Source organism: Tyto alba, unplaced genomic scaffold (assembly GCF_018691265.1).
Source record: "Tyto alba isolate M040663 unplaced genomic scaffold, T.alba_DEE_v4.0 Super-Scaffold_2, whole genome shotgun sequence".
NCBI lineage: Eukaryota > Metazoa > Chordata > Aves > Strigiformes > Tytonidae > Tyto > Tyto alba.
The window spans coordinates 50250477-50262577 of NW_024881282.1; positions in this window are offsets into that span (position 1 = coordinate 50250477).

Genomic DNA, 12101 nt, shown 5'->3' on the forward strand with positions numbered 1-12101 from the left:
TTGCAGAGCACCCTATCACTGTACACAACACTCTAAGGTATCACTGTTTTAACTTCAGAAAAGATTGTATTTTTGAATAGCTGTGGAAAAAAAAAGTCTGCATTTATTCCCCAGGATGGTCATAACAAAAATAAACAAAACTTGGTGCTCTGCTTTTCCATACAAATATGAGATACTTCAGTTTTTGGAAGTCTAGGACATCATTATAAAAACAGGAGGTTATCTCACAGCTGCCAAGTCTTGCTACATTTGGTATATTTTCTTGATGACATAGACATTAGGTAGTATGAATGCAGAAAGAATGACTTGGATTCAAACAAAACCTTCTCAGGAGAAACCTGAAGACATAAATAAAAGGTGAATATTTTTAACATCAGTGATTAATTTAGAAGAATGGATCATGAATTTTTAATATATTTTGCATTCTTCTGTCTTGAGACTTCACCCAGCCTGCTTTTATGCTAATTATTTGAGCCTCCCACCTGTAAATCTGTTCAACTATCTGGAAGTCATGTCATATGCTTAATTTCTCTTACGTTAGCCACTGATTTAGTTGTAAGCCTTGGGAATGCTGGAGCTGTTCCAGTCTTTGTGAGCAAAGTACTTGCATTAAAAAAAAAACTTTTTTTTTGTCTAAAGATTCAAACCCAAAAGAACTTTTGTCAAAGGCTTTAGATTTTTGTCTCGCAAATGAGGAACTCAAGAACTCTTCCAGAGTCAGTAGTGCCACAGACAGAGCTTCTGAATTTATTTTTTTTTTTCCTGACAACTGATATTACAGTTTCACTAGAAAATGCTCACATCCAAAATATAACTAGTAATGGAAAGTTCTCTATAGAATAATTACGCCACTAGTAGCTGCTGCCTGGCATAAGGTACTGAAGCTTTTGCATAAATGCCTCATGGTATGATGTTAACAGATTCATTGTCTTAGGACACTGGTGGTGTATATATAAAATTTAAGTTTAGCCAATGGAAGCCACTCTCTTCCTGTTAATTAATACAAGGAGATTTCTGCTGTGTGTCCTCCCTGGAAGTCACCTGACCTTAGGTGAACTGAAACAATCAGTAACAAAATTTTTCTTTCTCCATTAACTAAGAGAGAAGATCCTGTCAGTAAATTTATACTGTTAAATAATTAGCACCTGGGTACAGCTCAAGCACTGACTTCTCTGTAATCAACACTGCTTAATTGTAAACTTACTCTCCAGCTGTATTTGGATCGCTCCAACAACCTGTTTCCAGGAGGTTCCTAGAGAGTGGGATAGTCCTAAGCACCAGCTGGCCTTGAGGCCAGGCATTGGACCCAAGCCCACTTATTTAGCAGCACAAAGCCAAATATTAGACTTTAATGCTTTAAACTGGGGATTTTGTGAATATCATCCCCCTTCCACTTCTATTTTCCTGCCAAGTTAAGGTTCCTAAGCTTTCCGAAGATAGTGTAAAGAAGATATGTTTGGAGCTGGACAAAACACTTCAAATTCTGTAATTTTCCCACATAGTCATAGATCAGATTAGGCTGAAGAATAACAGTAAATAAATGCTGCAGGAAAAGCTGAAAAAATTGTCCTGGCACAGAGAGTCATGTCACACCTCTTTACATATAGGTTTAATTCTGCAGGACTGCAATCCCAACACTTCACAACTACCAACTGAGAAGTAATACACACACTTTTTTTTTTTTTAATGTAACTTTCATAATGCATTAATTTTTTAAAATCTGGATCCCTTGTTGATATGTTTAATAGTATAAATACTCAGTCAACCTGGTGGCCCAGGTCCAATGGGATGTCTTTTTCAACTGTCATGAAAAGACATCCAATGGAAAAAGCAAAACCCAAACAAAAGAAACCACATAAAGCCAGGGCTGATTTTTTTTTCATAGAAAAAAACCCCCAGATATTCTGGTCCTGAGTCATCCCCTAACTGTTGTTGTTCCCCAACTTGTTACAGCCCTCCTTTTAAAACGGAAACCCCAGCACATTTCCAACACAAACATATGTTCCAACAAAAACAACTGACAGCAGCAATCATTTCTCCTGCTGTTCTGCCCTTAACCCTGCAGCATTATGTCCTGCCCCTGCCCATGGAGACTCACATGGCCATCTGTCACAGAACAACTCCTGACAACCCACCACCACCTCAGAGATGTTCCCCTACAGAAGCCACACATAACCCTCGGGTCCTGTCCCCATGGCTCCACCGAGCACCTAGCTGTAGGGTGTGCTGTCTGTACTTCCATCAAAGGTCTAGATGCTTTAGATGCCAACTGTTTCTTCAGCACAAACTGCAAAACTTGCTGTCCTGAGTCACACCTCTGTACTTGCACAAAGAAAGTCAGCTGCTCCCAGCAATCCGTGTTTACACTGATTCCCGATATGACTTTGGGGCTGTGCACAACTGTAGGCAACTTTGAAAAGAGCTCAACTTAACATCATCTGGCACTCCTATTCAAAACAGCTGTTATGTTGAAGCTCTTCTACAAGCATTTTTATTACCATTACATTTAGCAATAGTAAAATGCTAAATTCATGTTTTTCCTTATGATCATATCACATGAGAAAATGCCTTAACTGATCAATCAGCAAGGACAGCAGGCCTTTCTGGCCAGCACACTCTTAAACATGCTCTCATCAGCCTTTCCACAGTGCAGTCACTGCCTGCTTCTCTTTCAGAACTCTGTTTTACAGGACCCAGCCCCTGGAAACAACACCACTGTCTGAAAGTTCCAGGGCTGCCAGTTACACCTCCATTCCTTGTGGTGCTCCCCAGATGGCCACCTCATTGCACCTCAGGTTCTCCCTTACCTTGCTGGTGTGACTCACTTGGTGGCTCGCTTGGGCAAGCAATACAATGAGATTGGCTTGCTCCAAATTTCTCTGTAAGAGCACACCAATACTGCAGCACTTGTCCCGTTTGCTTGGTCCATAACATCAAAGGGTCAAAACCAAGCTTGCAGCACACCCAAACCCGTAGGTTTCCTCTATAAATTTGCAAATGGATTTTATACAGGTGCCCAACTGCTGTAACTGCAAATACATTTTGGTAATCATAAACATGTTCTCAGGATAGGTAGAGGCCTGCCCATATAGACATGCAGAAGCTACTACTGTCACCAAGAAACTCTTGAGAGAATGCCTCACTTTGGAATACCCCTTGTACTACACAGTGACTGGGGGACTTATTTCACGGAACAAGTTGTCCAGGTGTTCTGTGAAGCCATAGTAATTCAATGGCATTTATGCTGTGGAGCTGTTGAAAGTAAGAATTCCATTTTACAAACCAAACTAGCCAAAATCTGTGAAGAAATTGGCCTTAAATGGCCAAAAGCTTTACCATTGGCTCTAATAGATAGCAAGAGCACAGTGAATAAAAACCATGCATTATCCCCATATGAAATTGTAAGGGGTAAGCCCATAAGGTTGCTGCATACCCTATGTAAGCCACTGCATTGATCCACGCTACAGATGTTATGCTGAATTATTGCAAGTCTCTAATGAAATGTGTGAGGACTATTCACTCACAGGTAAAAGAAGCCCTTCCAGAACCTGCCACTGAACGTGCCACTCCTGGGAGCATGGAGACTTGGGTCTACACCAAGGTGACACACAGACTACTCATGATCAATAGAATGGAACCCATAAGGATGCCCTGTTCTCCAAGCACTGAAAGTCTTTATATCATCACACAAACTAGTAAAATAATACCTTTCTTCAGTTGGCCTACCATTATGCTGAAGACTTAGGCTGGGTGTGTTCCCACAGCCCTCATCATTCTAGTGAAGGTATTTCCATGCTTCCTATAGCGTGCAATTTGTCAGTAAAAAGACCAGTCTGGAATCCCCAGAGGATAGAAATTCCTTGTCCAAGATCATCCTTAATGACAATAAATGGAAACTGATCTAAGTTGATCCAACACAGATGTGCACAAAGTTCCAGCTCCTACCTACCTCCTGGGATTGGATGTCCCTGGGAACACTTGTTAATTGAAAGTAAATGCAACATCCTACATGGGACATAGTAATTGTACCAAAACTCTTAATTGTCAGACTGATACTAGATGTTTATTTTATAGCTCACAAAACTGTGAGCTGACATCATCTCTACATATGTCCTTGGGAGCCTATTTCATTCATGGCACATTTGCATACCCGTGGCAGCCACAGGATTGGTTTGGATCATGTTATATCAGGTGTATAACCCCAGCTGTTCAACATTTGTTGTCTCTCCCTTCTGAATACTCTCAGAAAAGGCAAGGTATCTCAGAGCCTGAAAATTTGGGACTACTGTGGTTTCCATGTATGAGGTGGCAAGAGCCATTAAAAAAGTTGTTTATTAGCTATTATTTAAAGCAAATTGGTAATAACACTGCAGATTATTCTTGCAAAATAATGACTGAAATGACAACTATCCGTACAGGTCCCCTTCAAAACAGATTAACACTTGACCTTATGCTGGCTCATAGGTGTGAAATACGCACTTCAGTTGGAAAATTATGTCTTATGTTTATCCAAGCCGATTCTGAAACCATTCATGGTTTGAGTGAACACATTAAAAAAGAGGCAGCCAAAGCAAAAGAACCCAATAACTGGAACTTTTGAGCTGGTTTGATAACATTTAAAAATTTAAGACTGCTAAGTAAAAAGAAATTGTATAGTATTTTATTCATGTTACTGCTGCTGGTTGTACTGCATGTGCTTATTCAAATAATTCTTTGTACAGTAGAACTGTGTATTAAGAAATGCATGGATACTGCTCTAGCCACACTAACCCTGGCCTTGCAGATGGGACTTGTGTACCTTGACATGAAAATAACAGGGGTAGAAAGAGAAAAAATCCAGAAGAAATGCTGCTCAGCATCCAAGCCTAGAAGCAAAAGCAGATGACAAGAACCATGATCAGTCTTTGGCAGTAGATCCGTGGGCGAGATGTCTACGCCTTGTCTTCTGCACCCTGGGGGTCCCTCAGGATTGTAAAACTGTGAGGGGGGAATGTGGAAGCAGGCTTCCCTATGCCCAAACATTGGTCAAGAACACAGCAGCGTCCCAAGATGGATGAGCTGAACGGCTGTAGGTCGAGGCCACAGGGCTGCAGACTGAGCTATCAGGAACACACTGGTACAACTGCTGTAAAAGAGTTTCCTCCTGTGCAGATGCTGCTGTCATATCAGACCCCTTCACAAAACAGCCTGTATCTGCCATATATGTATATAAGCCCCAGTGCTTTTGTTTTCTGTTAGAGTTTGTCTCGATAGAAGGCTGAGCCCGTCACTTTGTGGTCTCTCCTATAGCTACAGAAACAATCTGCTTCTGCCTGACCGGAGTCTGCAAAAGAGGCTGCATGTTTATTCTGTAACACCAGTGAAACAGTGATTTACTTGAAATGCATTTTGTCAAAATACACAAGAAGAGGGGTAATACGTTCAGCAGTATTTGCACTTGAGAAATTACTGTTTAAGTAATACGTAAAATTCATGTGAAGTGACATGACAAGTCATTTACTAGCTAAAAAAATGCAGTCTCAGTCATCCAGAAATACACTTCTGAAGGGCAGGTTCAGATGAAGAAAACTTTCCTGGTCAAAAGGGAGGAGTTATTAATCTTATCTCATGTTTCTCCAACAGCGCAAATCTTCACTTGTGTCCAATACAAATAAACAAGTACTGCCTTGTAACCCGTCATTCCCTCCCTCCAAAAAGATGGTTAATAAAGGCTCCTTTTATGGTTGCAACAACCACCTTGTAACTTCTGTCCAAGACCAGTTTCATTACCTGTTGTTCTGAATATCTGCTGCAGGAAATACTTTACAAATGTTTATATGGAGGAATTTTAAGAACTGAGAAAAACTGCAGGACATGATAGGGTATTGCTTCTAAATATTTCTACAGTGTTTTTAATGAAAAGAAAGATACTGTACCTTGAAATAGATGAAAATGCTATAGTACAGTTTCACTCACCTCATCAGAAAAAAAAAAAATCCTCATGTGAAGCTAATGTGAGGTTTATTTTTTCACTTCCTTCTCCTTCCAACATTCTGTGTGCAACCCAACCCATGGCAGTATTTACCTGTCAAATAGAAAAGGTATAATAGCTTATATTACTTTAAATCATGCTAATTTGAGCCCTTAGATTCAGATTTTCTGTTTTAAGGAATATATGAAAAATTTAAAAAGCATTTAGGAAAAACATGAAAATGCCAAAATAATGGAAATTATTGCACTTAATCATCTATATATGTATTTGCATATCTATTAAAGTGTAAAAAATAACCACAGACATTTGATCTGCTAAATAGCTCTACAATGAAATTGCCTGTAGCATCATCAATGCACTACAAATAACAACTCTCTTCATCTTTTATCTGAAGAAAAAAGGTATTTTTGATTAGTAAAAATACACGCATATGCTACAGCGCAAAATTAAAGGAAAACTCTACATGATCTTTCCAGTTAAAGAACCATGATCAGCCATGTACACAATTTGAAGAATTAAGGAACACCAATCACCTCATCAAAGGGCAAAAAAAAGCATTACACACTCACCACAGACTTTGGGGTTAACCTTGGGCTAGATGTACAAGTACAAAACAAACTCAACAGAAAAAGTCTACAGTCTTCTTTGCCTTAAAGAGGGGATGAGTGATATGGTTCAGTTTATGACCTTGCTTGCTTACTTGTCCTTGATATGACATTCATTCCTGTGAGTCCTTACCGAGAGGCTTGTGTAGAGTCTCAAGTACTTGCACAGGATCCTCAGTTGTGAATCTCTGGGGATAAAGGAAAAGGTGCTGACGTTCCCTAGAGGAAATTTCCATTCTTTTTAGCAACATCTTACAGGTGAAGTTAACTATTACTTGAGTAAATGTGTTCCATCATGAAATTATCTGCAGTGATTTTTTTATGTTCCTAAAAATAAAGCCTCTTCCAAAAGAAAACAAGCTTCTTGTATGCACTTTGGGAAAGACAGAACTCACAGAACCAGCTATTCCATCAGACACTACTGTTACCTGAGGTGAAAACATAAAATCACATTTTAACATTTTCCCAATTTTAATGAAGTCTTCATTAGTAACTAATAGATACTGAATAATTGAAGTAATAAAAAAGAGATCTTTGTCATCACTAAGTGAGTATCTGTGTTGTGGTTTGAGCCTGGTCAGCAGCCAAACACCCCGCAGCCACTCACCCACCCTCCCCCTTACCTGGGAATGGGGGAGGGAATTGGAGGGGTAAAAGGAGACTTGCAGGTTGAGATAGAAACAGTTTAATAATGGTAATAAAATGAAAACAATGACAGCAATAGAAAATATAAATCGGCAATGCACAATGCAATTGCTCACCACCTGCTGAGCGATACCCAGCCCGTTCCTGGCCAGCGATCCCAAAATACCAAGAACCTGCAATCACAATCCTGGAAGCGAGAGAGAGAGAGAGAGAGAGAGAGAGAGCCCCTTCCCGACCACCCCTCTATATAGTGAGCATGACATTACATGATATGGAATATTTCATTGGCCAGTTTGGGTCTGGTGCTCTGGCCGTGCTCCCTCCCTGCTTCTTGCGCCCTTGCGCACGGGCAGGACACGGGGAGTCGGAGAGTCCTTGAAATCTCTGTAGCAGCTGAAATCATCCGTGTGTTGTCAGCATTCTTCTCATACCAAACCCAATGCTTAATCCAAAACACAGCACTATTCTAGTTACCAAAAAGTCACATTAACTCTATTCCAGCCCAAAACAGGACAATCTGAGAGTGTATTAATGTGACTGATTCATATTTTAGCATTAACTCACTGTTAATACCAAAGTAAAGATTACAGACTACTTTCTGATTTGAAAAACTTTTGTAAATATTTTTTTGCAAAATAGCTCATTTTAATCTATCTCATATAAATATCTAATTTTGATATCTTGTATTTTTAACTTACCCAAGGGAAGGTATTTGGTACAATTTGCTTAGATATATCTTTTGGTGAAATATTTGATTCTGAGCTTCTTATGAGGCAAGTAGTACAATTTATCATTGTTCAGCTCTGTCTTCTGTTTGAATGTGATTCTTCATTCTTTTAAACAATCTTAGTCTCCCTTAATTTGTACTTCTTTTCACTTTCTTTTGAAGGCATTAACTGTGTTCAGTAAGATTTTGTTTACACTGAATGTTTATTTTGAAGTTGGATGATCCTTCTTGGAGATAAACCTCCTTCTTCTTAGGAAGATTTCACACAGGTTTCTGATAAAGACAAGAAAAACAGAGGAAATTAGTTAGGAAACAAAACAACAAAGTGATGTGAAATTGTGCAACTTGCATACTGTCAAATTATGGATTAATTGAACATAATTCTCTGAACTTCAAATTCAATCTATACAGTGTTCAACTGTTTCTGTAGAACGCCTTCATCATAAAATTGACCCCCCCCGAACCTATGAAGAAGTATTTGTCACATACTTTGTCATTATCATTTCCCCAAATTCAATTTTTAACCACTTCATGTTTTCTTGATTAGAAAAAAAAAAATACATAATCCTCATGTGCTGGGTTTCTGTGGCAGGGTTTTTGGTAGCAGATGAAGGGGCTACAGCAGTGGCCCCTGTGAGAAGCTTCTTGAAGCTCCCCCAGCTCCAAGTCAGACCCGGCTCTGGCCAGGGCCGAGCCAATTAGTGACAGTGGCTGCGCCTCTGCAGTAATGTATTTAAGAAGGGGAAGCTGGGAGAGGGTCGGGACTTGTGAGGAAGAGGAAGACATCTGTGTGAACACTGAGGTCAGTGGAAGACAGGAGGAGGAAGGGGCGAGGTGTGCCAGTGCAGAGCCCCCCTGTATCCCATGGTGGGATGGCAGGGCTGCCCCTCCCTGCCACCCACGGAGGTCTGCGGTGGAGCAGAGGCCGGCCTGTGGCCTGTGGAGGAGCCCACACCAGGACAGGCAGCTGCACAAAAAAAGCCAGGGCTCATTTAACTTATGTGGCAAACATATCACTAATTTTCTGCCTCAGAAAACTTGATTTTTTTTATGTTTTGTGGACAAGAAATGAGGTCCCCTAAAGCAGTAACAACATTGAGACCACTAACTGCAGTATTCTTTTTCAGCTCTAGATAAAGAGCTTGAGACGTATTGTTACCACCCAGACTGGGAGCCCAGGTTGTGCAAAGGTTCTGTGATCCCCTCCGGTTAAGACACCAAACAGCTGGTGAAAATGTTTTACATGCAGTAGAAACAACTTAAACTTGGAAAATGATAGTAAGCAATGGGATCTCTTATTGAGAAAAGGGGAGAGGAGGGATCTGAAAGATATCTTTTAATTCCAGGAGTCTTAGCTGCTTATGTACACAAATTTCAGTAATTCACGTACATCTTCACAAACATGCTATTTCTCCAGAGCTTTCTTGTCCATGTCTAGAGATGCAGGTAATATTCAGGGAATGGGATAAAGAATAAATCTAATTCTGTGCTCCAGTATTACGACATATACTTTCCTATATTTTAATTATTCCATTTGTACTTTACTGAAAACATATTCAGTATTTAACACAAAAATTCATTCCCCAGCAGCGATATCATGTTTCAAATGCATGAAGCCGAATGCAGCTAAGATAAAATTTCTTTACCGATTAGTCTTAAATTTACAGATTGCAATGAAACCTCACAAAAAATTCTTCATCTATTACTCATGACATGTGCAGGGAAGTTTCTTAATGCTTTCTCTTTGAATGGTAGCTCCCTCACAGTTTTCAAACGTTTATGGCCTCCTGTTCAATTGTGTAGATACCAAAACCATCAGATCAACACATTTTTTTTTACACATGGCATTTTATTCACTTTACAGAAAAGATTTCAACAACATCAGTTTCCCTGATTATTAACAGTGATCAATACAGTTGATGAATCCACTTCTTCCTGAAAATTTAGACATAAAATTATTTGCCTGATAACCCTAGATGAGAGAAAAAAGCATGCAGTATCAGATGACTGAAATAAAAGAAGGGACATATGATACCACAGGACACGCAAAACCACTGGAAGATTCTCAGGACCTTCTTTTTCAGATGGTTAAGTATCTCAGCTAGAAATTTATAATACAGATCATATAGCCCTGTTGAATAAATACAGCACACTTTTTCGATGAACTGTAAGAAAACATACATTAACAGTCAATAGAGTGGGAATACTTGTATCAGGTTGATTTCCCATAGAGCTGCTGCTTTTTTGCCAATACCTTACAGTTCCGTAAATATTTTCCTTCCCACTGTAAAAGATGCTGATATTAATTTCCTACTGGTGAAAATGCTTAGAAATAAAGGCAACTGTAGAAAGGAAACTGGAACCAAATATATGCAAAGCTCTGGGATGCCTAAGTAAGCAAACGTCTGCTGGGAGGGAAATTTCTGCAGCTTAGATGTAGTGATACTGAAACTTCTTTGTAACTACAGCAGATCAGATTTCAGACACAGACACAGGCACCTGGCACTGCTTAAGAAACCTGCCTGATCTCAGCTGCTACTTCAGATAGTTTTCAGTAGGTCCTGTGTCATAATTGTGGCTGTTTTTAGCACTGTATAAGCCACCAATAAAACATGATTTCTAGGGATAATATCTATTTGAATAAAAGAACTGACACAAACAACACACTACTGTAGTATGATGGATACTTGTAAAACAAAAAAAGGAACCTTTCAACTTGCTTCATTCTTCCTTATAAATATCTTAATAGGGTCCACACTGTTAGAAGAAATCAGAGAAATTTAGCACATAATATACACATTCAATTACTCCACCCTGAGTTTTGTATGAAGTCAAGTCATTGGAACAGTATCTATTCTAAGTCTGTCATGTCCCGCTCAGAAGAGGGAGAAAAGTGACTTAGATTTGTAAATTCCCAGTGGAGTAGACAACAGTTAGACAAGTCTCAAAGTCCATGCATAAAACATCTATTAATTTCCCACAATGTATTAATTGGATATACAGTAACTGACTAAGTATATAACCAGTTATGGCAATCGGTATGATACGCCTTGCGTTACTTATGATAACAAGGGGAAAAGAGAGAAGAGACAGAGATAGGGATAGAGGTGGGTATAGGGATAGAGATCACTGGTCTGGGTTCCTGCATTGGTCCTGCCAGCGAAGCTTCAAGGATCTATCTGTCATCTTCACTTCACTTCTGTTATCCTTTTCCCTCTCCAATTTATACACACTTTCCTTGGGTGCCTGCCCAAGGTCAACCTACATATTGATGTATCATAGGTATGGGGAGGAGTAAGACACTTCATGGGGTGTTGTAATTACCACGATCTTGTTAACCTTCATTAGCATACGCAGGGGTGTCAACTATATTATCTATTTTGCTGATAATGAAACAAAGGTCATTCACTGAACAGATGGCCCTTGAAAGTTTACAAGATGCACTAGAGCAGAACCATCCTGTCTCCACAGGGCTCCCTCCGCCAGACACAGCCTGTGCTATGCAGACAACCTTATCAGCTGCAGACTCTACATTATTCATGATACAACTATAGTTTCATTACTTTCAAGTGTTTGAGACATTCCTCAGCTTGGAGGGCCTCCTGCCCTCTCATGCCTTATCTTTACCTTCCCATTACCTCCTTTCTCTTGTCATTGTCTACACTTCCCTCAGGCTGCTTCTCTCAGTCCTGTTTCAGGGAATCCAGAGTCATCTCTTACCAAGTTATTTAGTTTGTCCAGTTAGGTCAAAACAAAAGGATGAAAAGTGTTTTGTTTGGCACAATATTTTGGACTTTACAAAGGATATGCATTATCTACTCTTCCTATTTTTATTCGATCTAAAAAAAAATCTAGAGAGAAAGACCAAAAAGACAAATAAATAGTAACATGATACTGAATTTTATTTTTGGCACCTTTCCTTTCATAGTACATTATTCATTGAAAAAAAAACCCATTCATAATTCACCCTCAGGAAAAGCACAAAAAGGCAGCTGTCGAGTTTGAGAACCATGGCAAGTCTGTAAAAGCATTTAGCATGCATGATCATTGCTAAGAAACTCAGTGACACTGCTAGAAGTTTTGTGAGTTTTCCAGGAGACACCGATTTGACTTAGAAAGGCTGAAAGGCTTTAAAGGTTTCTCCTTCTGACCA